This window comes from Aedes aegypti, chromosome 2 (assembly GCF_002204515.2).
Source record: "Aedes aegypti strain LVP_AGWG chromosome 2, AaegL5.0 Primary Assembly, whole genome shotgun sequence".
In the NCBI taxonomy this organism is placed as follows: domain Eukaryota; kingdom Metazoa; phylum Arthropoda; class Insecta; order Diptera; family Culicidae; genus Aedes; species Aedes aegypti.
In genome coordinates, this window is record NC_035108.1 from 293,424,574 (window position 1) to 293,447,257 (window position 22,684).

A 22,684-nucleotide genomic window follows, 5' to 3' on the forward strand; every position below is an offset into this window, starting at 1 on the left:
ATTATTATCTTCATTTGAGAAGTGGTGAACTCGTCATGGGCCACTTAAACAAAGATGAATAATAATAATAAGAATATTTATTAGAGAGATTTTCAACCCTCGCTACAGGGAGATCCTAGAGGCAAGTTCTTGTTCACTAAAATGGGCATAGGGCCTTATTACATCTCATGACTATTATTTTTAATTTATATTTCAAAGGCCCGCTAAGAGATGAAAATCAACCCTTGGAAGTCAGTAGATATAAGTATTCTACTGTTTGAGAGCGAGTAATATGATTTGGCTCGTGGAAATATCTTTCAACAATCGGTACTAAGTGACAATAGGGAAAAGGAAGCAATTACCCGCACTCTCGGAGACGGCATGCGAGCAGTCAGCCATGTCAAATGACACAGAAATGTCGGAACCGTTTGGCTTAAGGTTAGGGTTAGTGTTATAAATGCGCATTACCTTTTGCCAGGTGGTCTTATGTGTAGGTAGGTATATATCCACTTTACTCGTTAATAGCACCTTATTTAAGATGAACAGATAAGACTTCGGTGTGGATTTGTTCATAGAACTGTTATGATTTGCGTCGCGATTCCGTTTGCCAATTCGATGACACACATTCGGGCGAAGCTTTAAAATTGTTCAGAACTTAGACAAATTTGAATTAGGGTAGGTGTACCAATAGTGGAGGTACTAAGCACGATTGAACTGCATTCATCCGCCTAAACGCAAGAAGCGCTATTAATGTACATATTATTGTTGTAACGGGAAGTAACAACCGTTTACTTTAGGAGAAAAATAATTTCATCGCTGTAATCCACGGCATGTCAGTGAAAAATAATACCTAATAGTGGAGGTACACTGTTCCTTTAGTTGCGGTATCCGTTGGTTTATTATGGGCTCCTCAACTATAGGAACACTTTACCGCAACTATTGGTACAAGTAGGAAAAAATTTAGCAATTTTAGTATGATATTTCACCAGTTTTAAAGCAATTTGAACGCTTTTTTCGGCTGTTCTGTGTATCAACAAGCCAATACATCGATTGTCAGTATCAGTTCTGTGGCTAATGTAATAAAATCAGTGACACGGCACTACCGCAACTATAGGAACACCCACAACTAAGGAAAAACTTACCCTACCTATCCAAATATCCAAATTTGGTAATTTTTTATTAAAATTGGCAATTTTTAATAACCTAATTGTTTTAATAGCCTAATTGTTGCAAATAATTTAATCATTCTTTCACAGGTCTATTGTAAAGTTATTTCCCAAAATGCAGATCAAATTTCAAATCATTCGGCTAGCTAGAAGCAAAGATAGAATTCTTCGAACTAGACCATTTTGTAGAGAAAATTAGCATTTGTTTACTTTATTTTTGCCAGTATTGTATGATACTGCTAGCCAAATCCAAAGACTCGTAACTACCTTAAGATGTTTTAGTCAGTAATAATAATATTTGTAAAATCTAATATTTTCTATTGAACGAAATTCGCTTATCTAATAGTGGCTTTACTTCTTCTGACGAATGAGTTTTAGAATGTACATAGCTTAGTTTAGCTCAGCTTAAACTGACTACACATATCAATGGTTGCTATTCAGTAATCAACTATGAAAAACATAAATAATTTATGAATCAGAGTTTATGTCAACACTCACAGTGATGAACCATCCATATAAAAATCATACTTACGTCCCACCGTTGTAACGATTAAATGTGCAGTCATACATAATTTGAAATGAAAGCATGAAACGAACTCACCAATTGATCCTTCATTCATGACTGAGCAGGCACAATCCACTTTTTGCTGCAAAAAATCGCTGTGATGACACAAACCGAATGACGAAAACCAAAAAATAAAAAAAAATAAAATATTCACTACGGCGGTAAAAAAAACGAAACGGAAGCTTGGGCCTTCGTAAAACGCTCAAAGCTTTATATCGGACAGAGCATCTATTCTATACAATGGGCTATACAGTGTCGGGCTATAAGGAGCTGCTCTGCAAAAAAAAACGTGGAAAACGGTTAAGTTTTCTTCAAGAAATCTGAAAATTACAAAATGATGTTTTATGAAGACTTCAAGATCCTTATACGACCAGATTGGTACCAGAAACAAAAATGTTCATAACCCCAAAACTGTTGGCTTTTTTTTTTGGCAGGCTCTCATTGAAGTGTTGTTTCAAGAACCGAATAATCCAACATGAGATAAATTCTGTGGCCTGAGATATTTACGTGGGTAATGGAAAAACGTCGGTCCCCCAGAAATTGTGGAATATTTCCGGAATTAGATGACCAACGATCAATATCGACACTGATTCTTAAAGTAGAAGTATTTTTAGGGCTTGTGAAAAATGTTGCAAAAACATCAAAAAATAAAAAAGTTATCGCTGTTCGAATATATTTTGTGGTGAAAAATTTAAGCTGCCGTTAGAGGGGTTAAGTAATTCTCAAATTCTCATATCTCATACTTCATAGTTTTCAGTTTTGAAAATCTCAAACTATAGATTTTTAAGGTAGACCTCAAATGGTTTTGCTTTTGCTATAGAGAGAATACATATGAATCACATCATCGAACTTGCACATCAAAAACTGATGACAATTTGAAAATAACATTAAATTTTAGCTTCTAAATGGCCAAGAAATTTTGTCAAAAAAGTTCCATTTGAGATGCGATAAAAAAAAGATTCACTTTACCATTTATGAAAAAATATTTTCCACGTATCGAGATAAGCGATATTTTTTGTTTTTCGATGTATGGCTCCATATGGAATTAACGTATACTCAATATTTCAAGTTTAGTTGGGTAGATATTCTAGATGATCAAATCTAGGGCTCTTGAAAAGTCAAGTAGAAAACAAGTCTTTTTCTGACAGTCATCTCTGACCTTTCTCCTAAACAACTTTGGTATTTATTTGTAAAAAATAAACTGCTTTTCAGGTACGATACTTATTCATTTTTAATAGGTTTACTTTTAAAAAATATTGGACTAACTTTGTTTTTAAAACAAAAAAATCGTTTTAATTTAATACGATTGTGGATCATGCTGCAATGATATATTTTACATCATCCACAAAAAAGACGTTTTTATTCAACAGTAACAACTTATGAGTGCAGTTTATTATATTTATTTAAAATAATCCTATTTTTATGCCTGGGATGTCGATAGCTTAGACTGTGAAAATGGTTTCTAAACGACATTCCTGAAAAGGACTACTGGTTGGGCTGCTTTCGGTAAGGGAATCGCTTTCGATATCGGTTTTCGAAGTACGACGGTTTATTACGCGTGCCATACAACGGCTAAAGACTGCATGACATGCGATTACAAGCTTCGACCTTGAGTTGGCCGTAGCGAGAGCTTTTATAGCAGCCTGACTATCTGAACAGAAATATATGACTTTACCCATTACGCGCTATTGAAGTGCTGATTGCACTCCACACATAAGAGCAAATATTACCGCCTGAAAAACGGTGCATTTTCTACCAAGTGAGTAAAACTGATTCAGCCTTAGTTCACGAGAATATACTCTTGCACCAGCTCTACCTTCAAAAAAGGAGCCATCAGTGTAACATACTATATTGTTTGATATACTTCTTTCCAAATAGCCAGACGTCCACTCCTTCCGTGAAGGGAATTGTGTGGTAAATGTCCTGTAAGGAAAGTGACAAGCAATTGTGAGACCACTTGGAGCAAGAACAATTTTTCCCAATTCACCAAAAGTGGATACAACGAAGTGTGTGTAGATCTACGATTCACTGGATATTTATCCAGTAGATCCAGTACCCATAAACGGTAAGAGCAAGAAAGTGCTTCTTGTTTAAGATGTATGTGTAGTGGCGCCACGTCGAAAAGGACCTCGAGCGCTGCTGTGGGAGTTGTAGAGAACGCACCAGACATCGCCATCAAGCACATCCTTTGGAGATGGCCCAATTTTAATTGGATTGTTCTCACTTCGCCCTTTTGCCACCACACAAGACATCCATATGCCAATATTGGTCGAACAACTGGTGTGTAAATCCATTTGATATATTTGGGTTTGAGTCCCCAAGTTTTACCAAAGGTTCGCCGGCATTGACCGAAGGCCATGCAAGCTTTTTTAACTCTGAAATCAATGTGAGGTTAGGGTGGTTCAAAATTTAAAAATGTTTGAGATTCCTATCTCCCATATGTTCGTCACCATCTTTACCATAAAAATAGTGTTGCGTGAAATTTTCAGCTTTCTAGGCGGTGATTTAAAGGTGGCCCAAAGACAATGTAGGTTTCTATGGAAATTACTATGGAGAAATTTTGAGAAATGTTCCAAACACGCTAGTATTGTAATGTAAGTACAAACCTATCATCCCACACGGATAAAAATCTGATCCCCACACCATGATTTACAAATCATGAAATTCATAAATTGGTTAGGTCATAATATCAGGTTCACAAATCATGGTTCCTGTAGGCAAATTCCGGCGCGTATTTTCTTCGAAGAAAAGAAAATTTTCTTGCTGGTGAGTAATGGAAGAAAATTTCTTCTCTTCGAAGAAATTGTTCGCCGGAATTCACCTACTGGAGTCATAATCATGATTCCTCATAAGCGTAACATCCAGTGTGAAAACACTAAGCGGCGCACTTTGCTTCATCTCATTCGTATCGATCACACCAAATTTTACGATGATGAAGTGGTTGAGTGGTAGAGTACGTCCCAAGAAACATGTGCCTATTTTATAATCATTTATTACGCAATTTTCACAACTACATACTGAATAGATGCTTTATTATATTACTTTGCAACTGCTACGCACACATTGTTCAAGCAAATCTGGCGAAATTATTAGGCTACAAATCATTTAGTGACTGTAATAATATATTGAAATGATGTTTATTCAGGGTTTCACTTAGCCTAATAAGGATTAATGATTTAACAACGCTAATTTAACAAACAAAATTATTGCTGTTTAATTCAGCATCATGTTTAACAACATTTTAATTCATACTTGTTTTTAATTATGAATCGTGGTTTACGGCCAACCAGCCGAGTGGAAGTTTAACAACTACCGAAAAGCTAAACATTACATATAGTTTGCAATTGGATTAGATGGACAAATTGATGTGAATATTTGCGAAAAAGTTACACGTCTTCTCAGTGAGAATCGAACTCACGACTCCCCGATCTCTAGTTGGGGCGCGTTACCACTACGCCATGAGAGGACTCATGAACGCAGAAGTTAACCTGAATTCGATTTTAGCTCAATAATCACGTGGTCCTTTTTCGCAAAGTGCACCTCTTTCGGAAGAATTAGATGCCCTTCCAAACACAACGCTTTCTATATATATATCCAATGCCTAGCCCGAGAGAAATCGAATTCAGGTTAACTTCTGCGTTCATGAGTCCTCTCATGGCGTAGTGGTAACGCGCCCCAACTAGAGATCGGGGAGTCGTGAGCAGGCATGGGAAAATCGGTTCACGTTACATTCATTTTGCACTCCTGAGCCAACGTGTGTTACCTATGAAACCCGATCACAGCAACACTACATAGAAAGTGTCGCGCGTTCATCCCGAAGAAAGAGATACAACGCAGACAAGAAAAATTAACCAACACTCTCTGATGTGTGTGTTCATTTGTTGATTCATTCACATCAATATGAGTCGCGCTGCGAATGTATCTCAACACAATCACAAGTGAATGCAATCTTTCATTCTCTGTGATTCTTTCGGGAACGTTTGTAGGATTGTTTGCCGCGAACGTTTGTTGCTTGCGCTTTGTGCTGGAATATGACCGATGCACCTTTTTGTCTTGAAGGACACATTTTTTTCGTCATTACAGTCGACTCTCCACATTTCGATATCTCCCCCTATGACGATGATTGCTTCGGTCCCTTCATTCTGCATACGATTTCTCTCTCCTTATCTCGATGTATTCCTGTTAATATTTTGTTCCCAATTCTCTCTATATGTCGATATGAACATTATCAAAGGTTACTAGATCAGATTTAAGCGATTCGGAACAATTTGGAAACTCGAAATGAAGTTTGCTTGTTTTTTATTTCCCTAATAACAGGAAGTATGCACCAAGGTTTGTACATTTTACTCTGTAGCCAGAGTTTCAGAGTAGAGGATTGAACCCGGCTTGGTATGCACTTCAACAGAAAAGTAAACGCCTATCTCGATACGTGGGAAATTACTTGCAAGAAATGCTCAAGAAAGCTATTTTCTTTGATCGCAGTATGCAGTTGAAAAGAAATGTCAATTCAAATGGAGCTCACTGTAGAAAATTTCTTGACCATTTTTTCCGCAGAAATTTTTACTTTTCTTGGGCGGAACAGCATACCTAGCTTAACGGAGTTATTTTCAATCTAGTGTTCATTAAATTTATGTTCTTTGTCTTGATCTCTCCCTATCCCTTCGATATCGAGATGTGGAGAGGCGACTGTAATACAACATTTTTGCCTCGTACTTTGCAAATTTGCTACGTACATATACAACTTACAAGAATTATTGAAATCCTGCCAATCTTAGGGCTGCATATTTACAAAGTTGAAGAATGTTAAAGTAATATCAAAAGAATCCCCGACAAGCGGTATACATATTTTTTGCTATCAATTAGAGATTGTTGGATTTTATATTTTATTAAACTGAACCCGGTTTATTTTATATTTTCAAACCCGTAGCCGATCCGAACTCGAGACAACAATGTCGTAACCGGAATGACCATTCGGAGCAACTCCTCCGATGCCGCGTTTTCAGCGAGTAGCAACACGTCCGTTGCTCTCTACTATAACCGATTAACTGATCCAGCTTTATTTCAACGATCGCTACGAAGTCGGATTTTCCGGATTTTCCGAGTTCTCTGAGAGGATGATGACAGTTCATCTCTGAGAAATGTCTACACAGATTTAAATAACTTTCCATCAAACGTTCTGCTCAACCACAGTACGCAGCCCATAGAGTAAACATTGAAAAGGTCTTAAGCTGCGAATGTTTTTATATTCAATTAATAATTATTATTTATTAATTAGACATTTCAATACAAAAACTTATGTAATAAAGGTAATTTATTATCTTCACCACAATCCCTCTCACCTCTACTCTCTAATTGAAGTTTTCTTCGCTTTTTCTATTGAGAATTTATAAATATTGTTGTATGAGCAATTCAAAACAAAAATGTTGTTAAATACATTTAACCTGTTCATATCATGAATAATAACTAATTCACTGCAACCATGCATATAGGTTCGGCTGATAGCTTTTTAGTACCAGTTCAAATTTTGTCAATAAAATATTTAGCGGTTTAATGTTATGCTTAACCATACAAATGATAGGATGTTGAAAAGACTAGTTCTCATTCAATCTAATAAAAAATCCAATGCGAATCCAAGCCAAATTCAATCAAAATTCAATCCAAATCTAAAATTCAATTCAAATCAAATCCGATCCAATCTAAATATTATCAAAATCCAATCAAAATTCAATCCAAATCCAAATCATATTCAATCCAAATCGAATAGGGTCCTAAAATGTTAAATGAAATCTTGATTTTATCTAATAACAGGAAAGAGCATATTACTGCAACTACTTTAGCAATTTTTCCCGTTCAAATAACGACTATATCATATTTAATCTTTAATTTTAAAATTGGGTCCATAAATGAACCTTGACACTTTTGGTCATGTTTGACGTTCGCTTAGTCAACAAAAACACCACAGGGGTTTTAGTTTCAACACCGGGGTTGTTCCTATCTGACATTTTTGAAGGGACAAGGAAAACAAAATACACCAAAATTTGAGTATAAGCCAAGGGGTGTGACAAAATCTAAAATAAACATAGAAAATGTTTTTTTTTATTTAAACTACCGGAAAAGATTAAAAAATTGAGTAAACATGTGTCCTTGGCCTAAACTTAAGCGTTTGGCACTAAAATTGGGACGGGGCTTTAGGACCCTATTAAAATCCAATCAAAATCCGATTCAAATCCAGTCCAAATTTGATTCAGATCCAATCCAAACCCAATCGAAGTCCACTCTATATCCAATCCAAATCAATTTTAAATCCAAACTTAATCCAATCCCAATCCTATATAATTCTAATTGAAGTCCATTCCAAATCCAGTTTAAATTTAGTCATAATCCAATCTAAATCTAATCTAAGTATAGATCCAATCCAAATCCGATACAAATACAGTCCAAATCCAATCCAAATACAATTCAAATCAAATTGAAGTCCAATCCAAATCCGTTTCAAATCCAATCGTAATCCAATACAAATCCAATCCAATCAAAATCCAATAGAAAGACAATACAATTTGAATCCAATCCAAATTCGATTTAAATTCAATCCAGACCCAAACAAAGTCCAATTTAAATCCAATTCGATATTCAATCCAATTCCAATCCAAATGCAATCCAAATGAAATCCAAATCCAATCCAAATGAAATCCAAATCCAATTCAAATCCAAACCAAATCCAAACCAAATCCAATTTGAGTCCAATCCAGATCCCATTTCAATCGAAAATCCAATTTAAATCCAATCCAAATTCGATTTAAATTCAATCCAAACCCGATCGAAGTCCAATCCAAATTTAATCAATTTCAAATTCAAACCAAATCCAATTCCGATCCTATACACATCTAATTAAAGTCCAATCCAATCCAAATCCGATCCAAGTCCAGATGCAATCCAAATCCGATCCAAGTCCATATGAAATTCAAATCCGATACAAATACAGTCCAAATTCAATTGAAATTCTATTAAAATCCAATTCAAATCCAGTTCAAATCAAGTCATAATCCAATCAACATCGAATACAAAGCCAATAAAAAATCCAATCCAAATCTAAACCAAATCCAATCCCAATGGAATCCAAATACAGTCCAAAACCAAGTCTAAATCCAATCCAAATTCAATCCAAATTCAATTTAAATCCAATCAAAATTTTAATCAAATACAACCCAAAAACAAAGTCTAATCCAAATCCAATCCAAATCCATTTTAAATCCAATACAAATCCATATAAAGTCCAATCCAAATACAATTCAAATCAAGCCACAATTCAATCCATCTTCTTCTTCTTTCTGGCGTTACGTCCCCACTGGGACAGAGCCTGCTTCTCAGCTTAGTGTTCTTATGAAATCCAATCCAAAGCCAATCATCATCGCAGCTCGAGAATCAAAACTAATTGCAATAAATTCAAAGGAATCTATTTTATGTAATATTTTTCTATCCGGTACACTAACGTGAGATTTGCGAACTATCAAATTATCCCAACAAACGCAAAACACTCAAATTTTCAACTAAATATCGATCACAAGAACAACTTTTTTATTTCCTTTTATCTGAATTTGGACCAGAAAATTCATTTTCAGTTTCCACGTTTGCTTATTAGGAAAACACAAATCATCCACATTTCCTTTTTTTATTTTTTTTTTTGTTTATACCATCTGCTTCATCACCTGTGCTTTCAAGTTTACTGGCATGTAAACTGAAACGTTTAGTATTTTTCTTTAATTTTATTTATTTTTTGTTTTTAATCTCAGTATCGTGTCCCATCCCATTCAATTCTATTTGTTTTTTTTTTCATTCCAACATATTATTTTTTATGTTAACCATCATCTTCACATCATGTATTTTTTTCTTTTATGCTTCTTTTCTCATTTTTTTTTTTCAATTTTCATTCTGGCTCATATCTCATTCTCATTTTTCTCTTTTTTTTTTGCATGCCAATCCTCATTTTTTGCATGCCGGCCATCATATCCACTTGTCTTGTATTTTTTTTTTAACTTTCTGGCCAATATCTCATTCTTTTTTTTTTGCAAACCGTCTATTTCCACCGGAATGCTTTCAATCATTTATTTTTTTTTTTGCCGGAGCCTTTTCTCTTTTTTTTTTTGCATATTTCGTCATGCACTTTTTTTTTTTTTTTTTGAGCACCATCCATTAATCCATTTTTTTGTCAGAACGTCATTTCAAATTATATTTTTCTTACCAACTGCAATGCAAATTGGTCTACCGGCTACGCCAATGTCGTAACCGGAATGACCATTCGGAGCAACTCCTCCGATGCCGCGTTTTCAGCGAGTAGCAACACGTCCGTTGCTCTCTACTATAACCGATTAACTGATCCAGCTTTATTTCAACGATCGGTACGAAGTCGGATTTTCCGGATTTTCCGAGTTCTCTGAGAGGATGATGACAGTTCATCTGTGAGAAATGTCTACACAAGTCCAGTTGTTAATTACACCTATCGTTTGTCAGGTGAGTTGCACGCTTACTGTCAATGATGATGTCACGCTACACGATAAGTGTTCATCTGCAACAACCAGACAGCTCACCAATCCACCGCGAGGTGGATCGTGCTGAGTTGTTGAGTTGAAGGAGAGCGAAAGAAGGAAGGCACAAAAGTCTGTTTGACAGCTCTGCAGAAAGCGCGTGCGCACGGACAGAGCGCGTGCGCACGGAAAGAGCGCGTGCGCTTGGAAAGAGCGCCAGTTCGGCTCGATTTGCAATGATCGGTTATTATTATTATTTTTTCGCTATTGGATATTCTATGGTTTGGTTGATCGATGTTAAAGTTTGTTTTAAAAGCAGCTCCACTTATTTTGAAACATATTGCCGTGTACAATAGTAGACAACACAACTAATTTAATTAAAATAATTTGAAATTATAATTAGTACATATACAAAAGGGGAAGAACGTTTAGGCTGGTTGTGCATTACGATAAAATCTCTTAACATAAGCAATGCTTGTTGTTGGTTCTTGTGGAAGGATCAACATGTTCGGCTTAACGAATCTTATTTTAAATATCGAATAACACCACATGCTATTGAACAAAAAGGATGTGATTACAATAGACTTTTGATATTTTCAATTCTGAACCACCCCAAAAAAAAAAAATATTTGGAATCAAAATTCTCCTGAGAGGGATGATGTGGGGGAGGCTCATTCTAATTAATATTGTCGTTCAATTATGGGGATAAATTAAAATTGTTATTGTTCTATACATACTTATTTATTATAATTACCTGTAAATATTGATACAGCACAATTCAAGAATTTAAATATCAAATAGCAAACATAGATATGGTCCGTGTTCAGACAGACTGAACCAAGTGTTTTTTTTTCAATCGAGTAAGAAAAATGTACCCCAAACATGTGAAACATCAAAATATTATAGATATTTACTGTAATAATGGAACTTATCTATTTGATGATACATTTGTATCAAAATAACATGGAAGATTTAAAATTGATGGAGTTCTTTACGTATCCTTAGAGCTCCAAAATTCATCTAGTCTGGTCTGTCTAAACACCGACCATATGATTCTCAAAAACTCATGAGAATGGTATTTTACTCTTTGAACTGTTATTTAATTTGGATGTGTTTAAAAGATTTATAAATTTAATTTATTATTGATGTTACGAGCTATGTCTGTAGTTAAACTTAATGCTACACAAGAAATATATTTGAATCAAAGTATTTTTATATATATAAATCATATGAAAAAAATATGTTCCAGAAAGTACTCTAGAATTCTTTGGGAGCGTCTCCCGGGATTCTTCCTTAAATCACTTATGAATCCTTCAAAACCTCTCTGGGATTGTTCTGGAAATCTAAAGATTATTTCTGATTTTTCTCTAAGTTCTTCTGGAAATCACAGAATACTTACAGATATCGCTTTTGAACTCATCTAAAAAACATCGTTAGCATTCCGGTACTATATCTGAGATTCTTTCGGATATCCTTTGTGATTCTTCTGGACATCTGATTGGAATATTTGCATAAATCTGTATGTGAGTTTGCGTTTATCTCCTTAAGGATTACTTTTGAAATCCTGGAAATCAAATTCGAATCGAAATAGACCATTTCCGTGAAATTTTTTTATTGGCTTTTATGCTTTCTGTCAATTTACTGAACAAACTTTCCTAAGGAACCGATATGTTTTGGAGCCTTTAACTGTTAGAAAACAATGAAAAACTTGCGGCACGTTAGTTCACCCCTCGGTCCCCTACAATTTGTTTCACCTCGAAAAAATGCAGACCCCTTTTTCCCCTATGATTTTGCCACCACGTTGTGGTGAATTTACGATCAGACCAGATGACCAGATGATTTTTGTTTATGTTTTCATTCATCATAATGGGCTCCGTTGCGGTTTCGATCCCTCCTTCCTTCACGGCTCCTGAAGTCTCCGTAATCACCGCGGAAACCACCTTCACCGCTTCGGCCGGTTATGACCGCACCCGGCGAACACTACACGGTTCTGTAACGAGGATTGTAGTCGACAGATGACTGATCTCTCTACTTTGTGTCGACGAGAATTGAAGGGATTGAATATGCCGGAAGATTCCCGCCTAGAGGCAGCAACAGCCGCTCAAAATTTCCTTACGCGGCTGCTGCTGCCTCAAGGCGGAAATCTTCCGGATCAACAGCCTACAGATAGATTAAGGCATTTATCGGCATGAAGCATCCCAATGCAGGGGTGTTATCGAAAAACTGTTGCAAAATCACCACGCTGATACCCATAGGGTTGAACAAACTGTGCCGCATCTCGAATTATTTTTCAAAATGTGGTGAGTCTCCAAGTTTTCAAAAATTTGTAAGAAAATCAGGAGTGCAAATAAACAAAATCTGAAAGCGTTAATATTCATTAAAAATGATTGTCTTTCGAAGAAAAATACAAAAACTGGGGGTTAGATCTGACGGAAATGGTCTATTCTCGAAGATTCTTTCGGAAATTCAATGGAAGATTCTAACAAAAATCCTGATGCAATTCTTCTGGATATTTTTAGAGGATTTTGCCAAAAAATGTACCACTAATGTACTACGACTCTACTACAAATTCGTCGATAATTCCTCCGAAAATAACTCTGGCCTTTTTCCGGAAATACTTCTGGGATTATTATGAGAATACCTCTGGTATTCTTCCGGAAATCACCTGAGATGCTTTCGGAATCCCTTTGGAATACTTTCGAGGATGCTTCCGAAAATCTTTCTGAAATTATTCTAGAAATGCCACTGAGATTTTTACGTCCATATTCTTGAAATTTGTCTGGGACTCTTCCAAAAATCCTGTAGGAAATCTTCCAGATATCTTTCTAGCATTCTTTCGGGAAGCCTTCTGGGATACTTTCGAAAATCTTTCTGAGGATCCTTCAAATCCTTCTGTTAAGGATTCTTGCAGAAATTCTTCCCGAATAACCTCTAGACTCTGGGAGTTTCCTGAATTTTTCAAGAAAACTGTTATTATTTCGACTATCTCTCTAGGATTCTTTCGGAAATTCTTCTACAATACCCCCAGATTTCTTTCTGTTATCCTGCTGGAGGACTTCAAAACATCTTTCAAAGATTCTTCCAGAAATTTTACTGGAATTTTTCAAGAAATTCTGCTGGGATTCTTCCGTAAAACCTGCCGAAATTCATCCGGAAATACGACTGGAATTCTGCTTGAATGAATTCAACCGTAAATTGTCCTGGTATTTTGTTTAAATACATTGAGATTCTTAGGGAAAAATATACAGGATTCTTGAAAATATCCTTCTGAAAATTCTTCTGGAAATTGCTTTGGAATTAAAGGAGGATTTCCGGAAGAATCCCAGGTCGATTTACAGAAGAACCACAGAGAAATCACTAAAATATTATCAGGGAGATTTCTAAAGGAATTATTTTAAAGATTCTCGTAAATTCCTGAAACAATCTCAGGAGAATTTCGAATGGATTTTGAATGTTTTTTACAGTGATATCCAAAAGAATCCCAAAAGTTATTTCGCAAGAACCCCTGAAGATTCAATGAAAAGTCACAGACATCCAGACGATTTCATGAATATTTTCCAGAATAATTACGATGTCCAGAAGAGCTCCAGAAAGATTTACGGAATAATTTCAAATGGAATTTCCAGAACCATTTAAAAGTCACTTTCAAAAGATGCTCAGAAAAAGAAATCAGTAATCAAAGAATCTCATAGGTATTTTTTTAAAGTCCCAGTGACTGTCCGGTAGTTTTCTTGGAGGATTTCCATTTGAAGTCAAGAGGGATTTTCAGAAAATTCTGCCAAGGATTTAAGAAAATTTTCAAGGAAAATCAATGATAAATCACGAAAAAAATCAAAAACACTTCCTTATGAATTTCCAGAAGAATCACAGAGTTTTTTTTTCTCAAAAAATCTTAGAACAAAATTCTAAAGAATCACGAAGGAATTTTCGGAATAATTCTGGATATACAAAATTATCTCAGGCAGAAACAATAAAATCAATAGCAATAAATCTGTAAGAATATAAGAAGGATTTCTGTAAGAATATAAGGAGGATTTACAAACAATTACAGAGGAATTTTCGGATGATTTCCATAAATAAAGATTTAAAAAAATCCCCGTCATCTGGAAGATACTTAGCACGATTTTCGGAAGTATTCCACAGGGATTTCTGGGAGAATTCCATTGGGATTTACAAAAGAATTGCAGAGGAATTTCCGAAAGAATGCCAAGAATTTGCACGGAAGAAAGTGAAGTGAAATAATAGATTTTTTTGATTATAGTCTCAGGCGTCTTTCCGAGAGTATTCTAGAATAATAGGTATAATATAAGACATTTTTCGGAAAGAATCTCAAAGGGATTTTGAAGAACTTTCAAAGAGTTTCACGGAAGAAATACTGAAGAATTACGAGGAAAATATTAGAATTTAAATAATAATTTCGATTGGATTTTCAGAAGAAATCCCGAGAAATTTTGTGAGAATCCCCGAACCCAGATTTTTAAAATAGATTCCATTACACTGGAAAGCAATCATTAAATCATTTTCGGCAGAATTCCAGAATTTTACGGCAGAATTCCAGAATTTTACAGCAGAATCCTGAAAGGATTTCCATAATAACCCAAGATGGGTTTCTGGGATAGTCCAATAGGAAGTCCCAAGGAGGTTATTGGAAAAATCAGAGCGATCAAAGAAATAACTACATATAATATTTTCAGAAGGGTTTCTGAAAGAATCTCAGTGAATTTTCAAGATGTCCTCTAGCAACACAACTAATATATACTAATATTTACAACTCAATACTTAATTATAAATTGCGTTAAGGTGATTATAGAACAAAGCCACACCTCCAATTTTCAAAAGCACAAGACTTGAGAACCAAACAGCTCTCACCGTTGAAAATTTATCCCATTAGTCACCACCAGCAAGCAAGCAGATTGATTGGTTTTCAACGCAAACTGTTGTCAGATTCTCCAATCTTGTGCCCTTGTTTGGTTTCGTTTTATAATCACCTTAAGCTGAGTGTACGCCATCCAGTTTGGGGGCGGATTGACGGTATCGAAGTGGATTAAAAACAATTATAGGAGAACGTGTGGAAAATACATATGAACTGCGCAGAATACATCAGACCGATTTAGCATTGCTGCGCACTTCTAAAAGCATTTTATTTTTATTAAAATGTTTGATAATAGTAGAACGACAATGATCATCAGCTGATTTTCCGCTACTGTTTTTTTTAAATCACAATTGTTATTTCTTTCCGTGCACGCGCTCGGGAAATGAATCTGGCCATGGTGCAACAACCGCGCTACATTCGATGAATCCTATGCGACAAAAATTGTCGGCGCTATCCGTCAAATTCGCTCACCAAAGCTATTTTGGTGACTTTAACATCACAGCTACAGATTTAAATAACTTTCCATCAAAGTCTGCTCAACCACAGTACGCAGCCCATAGAGTAAACATTGAAAAGGTCTTAAGCTGCGAATGTTTTTATATTCAATTAATAATTATTATTTATTAATTAGACATTTCAATACAAAAACTTATGTAATAAAGGTAATTTATTATCTTCACCACAAATAATTGATTACCAAACCCAGAGCATACCCGAAACCGAAAATATGCCAGTGTTTAAACCTGAACCCGATTTGTTTTTGGAAGAAACACCCAATTTAAAAAAAATAGTATATGCATTCATCGTTTCTGATGAACAAGGACACATTCCGATTGTAGATCTGTTTTTAATACTTACCAAACCCGACCCCAATCCGATATATTTCAAGCCCGAATTCGACCATTATCCGATAGTTATTTTTTAGCCTTTCAAATCCGACCGCTCGCAAAGCTGAACAAAAGAAAATTTTCAAACCCGAACCCGTCCATCTCTACTACTTATGTATGTGACGCATCATCAGCTGCACAACTTACGGAATCAAACAGCAATGCACTGAACGGAATCTCCCGCCACAAATTGAATGATTTTTGGCTCATCCGAGCCCCAAACCTATTTTCAGACACATTCAAGATGATTTTCATCTTTGTGAAAATCATCTGTTTACAAACCGCGCTGAATGAAAATCATCCAATCTTAAAATGAATTTAGGCTTCCTAGAAGATGGATGAAATTGAATGATTTTCATATGAACATGTAAACAAACCCTGCTATGCTAGTTTATCATTTAGAATAATTTGAATTCCAAAAATAATGATCAATATTTGATGGTTTTACGTAAGATTAATAAGTTTATTCTATCGTTAGTATCAAAAACAACATCTAAAATCGCCTGCAGGAGCATAAGTTTTTGTGCAACAAACACTTTGATAGTCCAAACACAGCTCCATGATTCAATCCAAAACATAAGCGATTTGTGCATTATCAGCGGGTTGTGAGGTATCAGCGAATCGTGTGTCCTATAGGTTGATAAACACATGCTAAGAAAAGATAATTTTGTACAATTATTACAAACAGCATGCACTTACCTAGTTATATTCGCTCATAAATACCGACCGCACCACGTTGCTACCACCATGTTTGTTTACAGTTTACAAGGATGATTTGATAACTTGGATCATTTGGTATCCATATGTTATTTCAGAAGAAAATTGAATGATTTTCGATATGGGACTTGTAAGAAACTAAAATCCGTCATAGAATAGATGTTTTTCATCTGTGTTATCATTATTCAAGAATCTACTTATTTTCATTCGTATGTAAATTGAAAATCATCCTAGAATTGGATGATTTTTGTTCAATGGTCGTTGGATGCATCATATGGTCTCACATTCATTCAGTTTGAGGAATATGGAGATTTGCAGCCAAATGAATTAGGAATCATTCAATTTGCGGCGGGAGATTCCGTTCAGTGTGCTATGGATAGAAAGAATGAATGCAATTTCGCATTCAGCAGCGAACCAAGAATTGAATCACTTGTGAATGTTTGAGCGACAATCCTGCAATCCAAAACAAACACACACACTCAATTTTCGTTTCTCAGTTCGGTAATTTATTGTACGGTTCTCGACTGTAAAATGTAAAGTTTACCGACTTATCAGCTTATTTTGTTGAAGTTTACTGTTATTCAGTACACATTTTCAACTTTTACTGAATACAGTAATTGAAATTGCTGAGTGTACCGTAAATGTTTGAATTTACTGGAACTCATCAGTAAAAAGAAAAAGTAAGTGAAAATAATTACTGAATTATCGGTTCAGGATATGCTTTTACTGAACAGTCCGCAAAACGAAATAAAAACATTATCGAGCGTATGCATAGAAATGTCAAAAACAATTCGGTGGCTTTATCACAAATTTCAACGGATTCCTGGTGTCGCTTCTTGAATGGAAATCGATTTTGATTATTAATGCTGTGCTTGGCTTTCTCATGGTAGGTACATTGTAAGATTATTAAGCTCCCGACTATCAGATATTACCGAAAATGAGAATCGTTTTGCGCTCGAACAAATGATTGGATTTCACTCAAATGATCAAATCGTTGCAAATTAATTTCGTCGGTGGTGAAAAGCAGGAGCGAATCTTTTCGTTACCAATTGTTATGTTTCCTGTAATTCCTTTTCAAATTCCATCGCGATCCAGCACATTCCTAGAAATAATCGAGTGAACAAATCTTTTTGAGATTTTGCGATCGTCAGTAATCCTGTTCTGCTACGCAAACCAAATTTTTGGTGCCTTTTGTTTAATCCCACCATGAGGAGCAGGCATACGTATTTGTTGTTGGAAAGATCCGCCAAGAAAGTGCTTGGACAGAAATTATGGTTGATGAAATGCACAATTCAATAAATCTAAGAGGCAAAACAATTATTAGGCATACTGGGTTTCTTTTTTTTTCTCTCGATTTGATGGCTCAGACCTTTTGATCCATAAAGCCAAGTTTTGTGAAGATAGTAGTGGTGTTGAAACTTTAATCGAATAGGTCGCCCGAAACTGAAGCCCCTCTGGTATTTTTACTGTTTCATACTCTTGACATAATTACATCCTTTATTTAATTTTTCTCAAACATACTTGTTGATCTTTTTCAGGTATTTCACTATTTGTGTGTACTCCCGGGGAGTACACACAAATAGTGAAATACCTGAAAAAGATCAACAAATATGTTTGAGAAAAATTAAATAAAGGAGTACAACGGGGAGTACACAGAAATAGTGAAATACCTGAAAAAGATCAACAAGTATGTTTGAGAAAAATTAAATAAAGGATGTAATTATGTCAAGAGTATGAAACAGTAAAAATACCAGAGGGGCTTCAGTTTCGGGCGACCTATTCGATTAAAGTTTCAACACCACTACTATCTTCACAACCCTTGGCTATTGATTAATATATTTACTATAGGTGTTTTATTATTAAGTATAGATATGTTTTTACGGACTGATTCATATTTGGGACAATAATGTAGAATGTGTGTTAAGTCTTCATTATCACCACAATGATCGCATCGAGAATTAGCGACAAGATTCCAATTCGCTAGTTTGTTTTTAGTCACTACATGACCAGTTCTTATTCGTCCAATTTGTATTGTCTCTAAAGTTGATAAATTCAGTCCTTTAACCCATATCCGCCCAGCGTCCTAAAAATAGGACAGAAGCCCCGAACGCCCAGCGTCCTATAAATAGGGCAGTACTTGTAGTGCAAATATCTTGAAAATAAAGAGGTTTAGGAGAAAATTGTCTTCTGCAAAGTTGATCACAGGACTGCTGACTTCCACTTGGTAACTATTTTAATTCAGAATTAACTCACTAGGTGGCGCACAGACTCCAACAAATGTCGCATTTATAAGCAACATATGAAACAACTTTCCAGCGTACAAATATTTGCTTCGTTTATATCTCAGTCCAGCGATGAGATACAAAATTGGTGTCTTCGACAAAGTTGAACAACTAAATAATACCTATTCGCATAGAACCTTATAAATTCGGAAAACACTCCCAAGATGGCGCTAGTGAGCCAAAACTTTATTTGCTTATATCTTAGCAAAGATAATTAAAAGGAAAAAGATGATCGACTCTTTATTTTCCCATACATTTTGCCGACGACACGTTATTCAAGTACCACTACTGCCATCTGTTGAGTTAAAAGCGCGTAAACATTATATTCAGCTAAATTCAAATCATCGTGTAATCAAAAAACGAAAAGTGGAAGAAATCAAAACAACCACGCTTAAAAAGTGTTATACAGAAGTGAGTTCGATCACATAACATCAGGCTCCTCTGGACCAACACAAAATTTGAGTAATTTTTTATACATGCTAAAATGTTCATGGGCTGGTTTTTTCTTCTTTTCCTCACATTTTATGCCATTATTGGGAATACCGGACATCCCCGTTTGAGCTGGGTACCTTTTTTCAAGCGTGAATGTCATAAACGAACACATCAACATCTGGTGGTCACTACACTGATAAAATTGACATAGTACCAGCAACCATATCGAGGGTGTAGGTAAAAATATTTTACAACTTGATTTCAACGGAACATGGAACATTTTTGGATAAACTAATCCGTTGTGAGTTTTACTATGTTTTGACAACCATAGTTGAGCGTGGTGAAATTTACCATGTCCATATTCAAAATTAACATAGGGCTATGGTAAAATTGCCCATGGCCATATGGTAGATTGATTGTTTGTTTTGAACTGTCAGAATGAAGAAAAAAGAACCATATTTTTTTGTTTTCATTTATTTTTATGCAAAATAGCGATATTGGCTGAATCCCATTTTACCTGGACGGCTACGGCGATACTCCGCGTGAAGGCACACACCGCTTGGCAGTGTCCCCGGTTAGATTGATGGTGCTGTCGTCGTCCTCGTTCGACAAAAATGGACCGGACGGGGTATGTTGATTTCGATTGCTCTATCAGCGGTTTCTGCAAAAGGAGTTCATGCCGATCGGGGGAAATGTCGTTTCACCCGTTCGGGGCGAAGATCATCACGTCGACCCATTCGTAGTTGCCGAACATTTTGCTGGAGCCATCAGTGATTATCACGGGACCATCTTCCGGGTTGAACATATCTCAGCGTGCTCTTGATTCCGCCGAAGCACTGCGATTCGGTTTAGTCCTCCAAGTCAGCCATGTTCAGTTTGTGAACAAACAGAACCTGCGAAAACGATCAGAAATTAGTTTGCACAGTTTTGCATTTAGTGCGCATTTACTTACCGATGCAATATCGTAGGGGTGTCGTAAACCAAATATGTATTCGGGATAAAATCAATTGTTATCTACAGTTGAAACAGTTTATGTAGTTAGGTACTTGGTTGTAGGTATGGACGTTTTAGAAACCACAGCAAAACAGTCTTCCAGAACATTTTGGCCAACTACGTTGTACGGTAAAGATTACTATTTAAATTGTCGCGGATTTATAGTTGTCGTCACAATTTTTCGATACACATAACCATTTTCATGGTTATGGTTATCATTTTACGGCGTAGTAAAAATAAGAATGGGTGTATGTTTAAACATACTATTATTTTTCTATCAGTGTAGGAGAACGTTGCATATTAGTTGGCTTTTGACTCTCCAGAGCGGCGCTATTCATGTCGCCTAGAAAAGACGGGAGTCGGTTATCTTATTCCTTCTAACCATCTTTGATCTTAGCCCAGTTATGAGATACAAAAATGGTGTCCTCGACAAAGTTGAAAAACTCAATAATACCTATTCGCATATAACCTTATAAATTCGGGAAACACTCCCAAGATGGCGCTAGTGAGCCAAAACTTTATTCACTTATACCTTTGTCCAGTTATGAGATACAAAAATGGTGTCTTCGACAAAGTTGAACAACTAAATAATACCTATTCGCATAAAACCTTATATATTCGGAAAATACTCCCAAGATGGCGCTAGTGAGCCAAAACTTTATTTGCTTATATATTAGCCCAGTTATGAGATACAAAAATGGTGCTAAATAATACCTTTTTTTTTTTGCTTCGATGCTTACTGACTTTAAAATGGCTTGCTTCACCAACTAAATAATACCTTTTCGCATAGAACCTTATAAATTAGGAAAACACTCCCAAGATGGCGCTAGTGAGCCAAAACTTTATTTGCTTATATCTTAGTTCAGTTATGAGATACAAAAATACTGTCTTCGATAAAGTTGATCAACTATATGAGAACTATTCGCCTAAAACCTTATTTGTTCGGAAAACACTCAAAAGATGGCGCTAATGCTCGAACATTTCGATTGTTTATATCTCAGTTCAGTGATGAGATACAACATTGGTGACTTCGACAAATGTGTTCAACTGAATGAGATCTATTCGCCCGAAAACTTATTAGTTCACTGGATTGCACTAGTGGGCAAATATTGTATTTGCTGGCATCTAAGTTTTGTTATGAGATACAAAATTGTTGTCTTCGACAATGTTGAACAACTAAATGATACTTAGTCACATAAAACCTTATAACACTCACAAGATGGCGCTAGTGGGCAAAGATTTTATTTGCTAATATCTCAGTCAAGTGATTAGATACAAAGTTTATGTCATGGACAATGTTGAACAATTAAATGAATCCTATTCGCCTAAAACCATATCAGTTCGGAAAACACTCACAAGGTGGCGCTAGTGGTCAAATATTTAATTTTTTATATCAGTCCAGCGATGAGACTGAAAAAAATCGAACTCTCGAAACTGGTATCTTCGACATAAAAGGAGATATTTTCGTAAAAAAACATATTAGCTGGGTATTGTTATTATGTGCGAAACATCAAGGAAACAACCAATAAGAAATTGGTCAGCCTAGATCAAAACAATGGATACTTACTATCGATCCGAGCAACAATCGCTTATTTCGGATGCAATGCTCCTTACGTTTTTAGATGAACCTTGACACCATTTAGATCTTTTGATCTTTTGAAGGGAGTATTGAACGAAAAAAAACGACAAATTGACTTACCCATCCATGAACTGAACTCCAAGGGTGAAGGGCGGCTGTCAAATGAGAGTAAAATTGAATAGCCGCCAACCTAAATCCAGAACCAGTTTTATGACTTAAACGTGGAAAAGTAAAAATTATTTTTCGCAAAATTAACAACGCGCTACTGCAGTGCGTTGTTGCCTATTTAATCAGAAAATTCTACTTAATTCCCAAAATGAATGTTTTCGAGAAAATTGATTACGCCTTCACCATTGTTTGATCGTAGTTTTGTATGGTTGTTTACTTTTTAGAACCAGCGACGCGTTGAGGTAGCAGTAAAGAGCCTTCCTTGCTGAACTCACTAAGACCAAGAACTGTGACATTTGAGTGGGCACGCTTCAGTATGCTCCCCAGGTTTTCTGGCCAGCTCTAGTGTCAAAAATCTTGGACCGCGTGGATTCGGTTTTATCGGTAAATATGTGAATATATGCATCAGTGATGCAGTAACTTCAACGTTATAGCCGAATAATGTTGGCTTCAAGTATTCACATCTGTAAAGCATGTTATAGTTGGAGTCCAATATTTGACTGTCATTGGGCTAAAGAAAT

At 35.8% G+C, this 22,684-nt stretch overlaps 1 long non-coding RNA gene across 1 annotated transcript; it reads right to left on the minus strand.

The window, feature by feature from the left end:
* Positions 1 to 19,899: 19,899 nt before the first annotated feature.
* Positions 19,900 to 20,809, minus strand: LOC110675700. Its single transcript, XR_002499724.1, has 2 exons — positions 20,376 to 20,809; positions 19,900 to 20,316 (listed from the first exon to the last, which is right to left on the minus strand). It is a non-coding gene; the product is annotated as an uncharacterized LOC110675700 (long non-coding RNA).
* Positions 20,810 to 22,684: the final 1,875 nt, after the last annotated feature.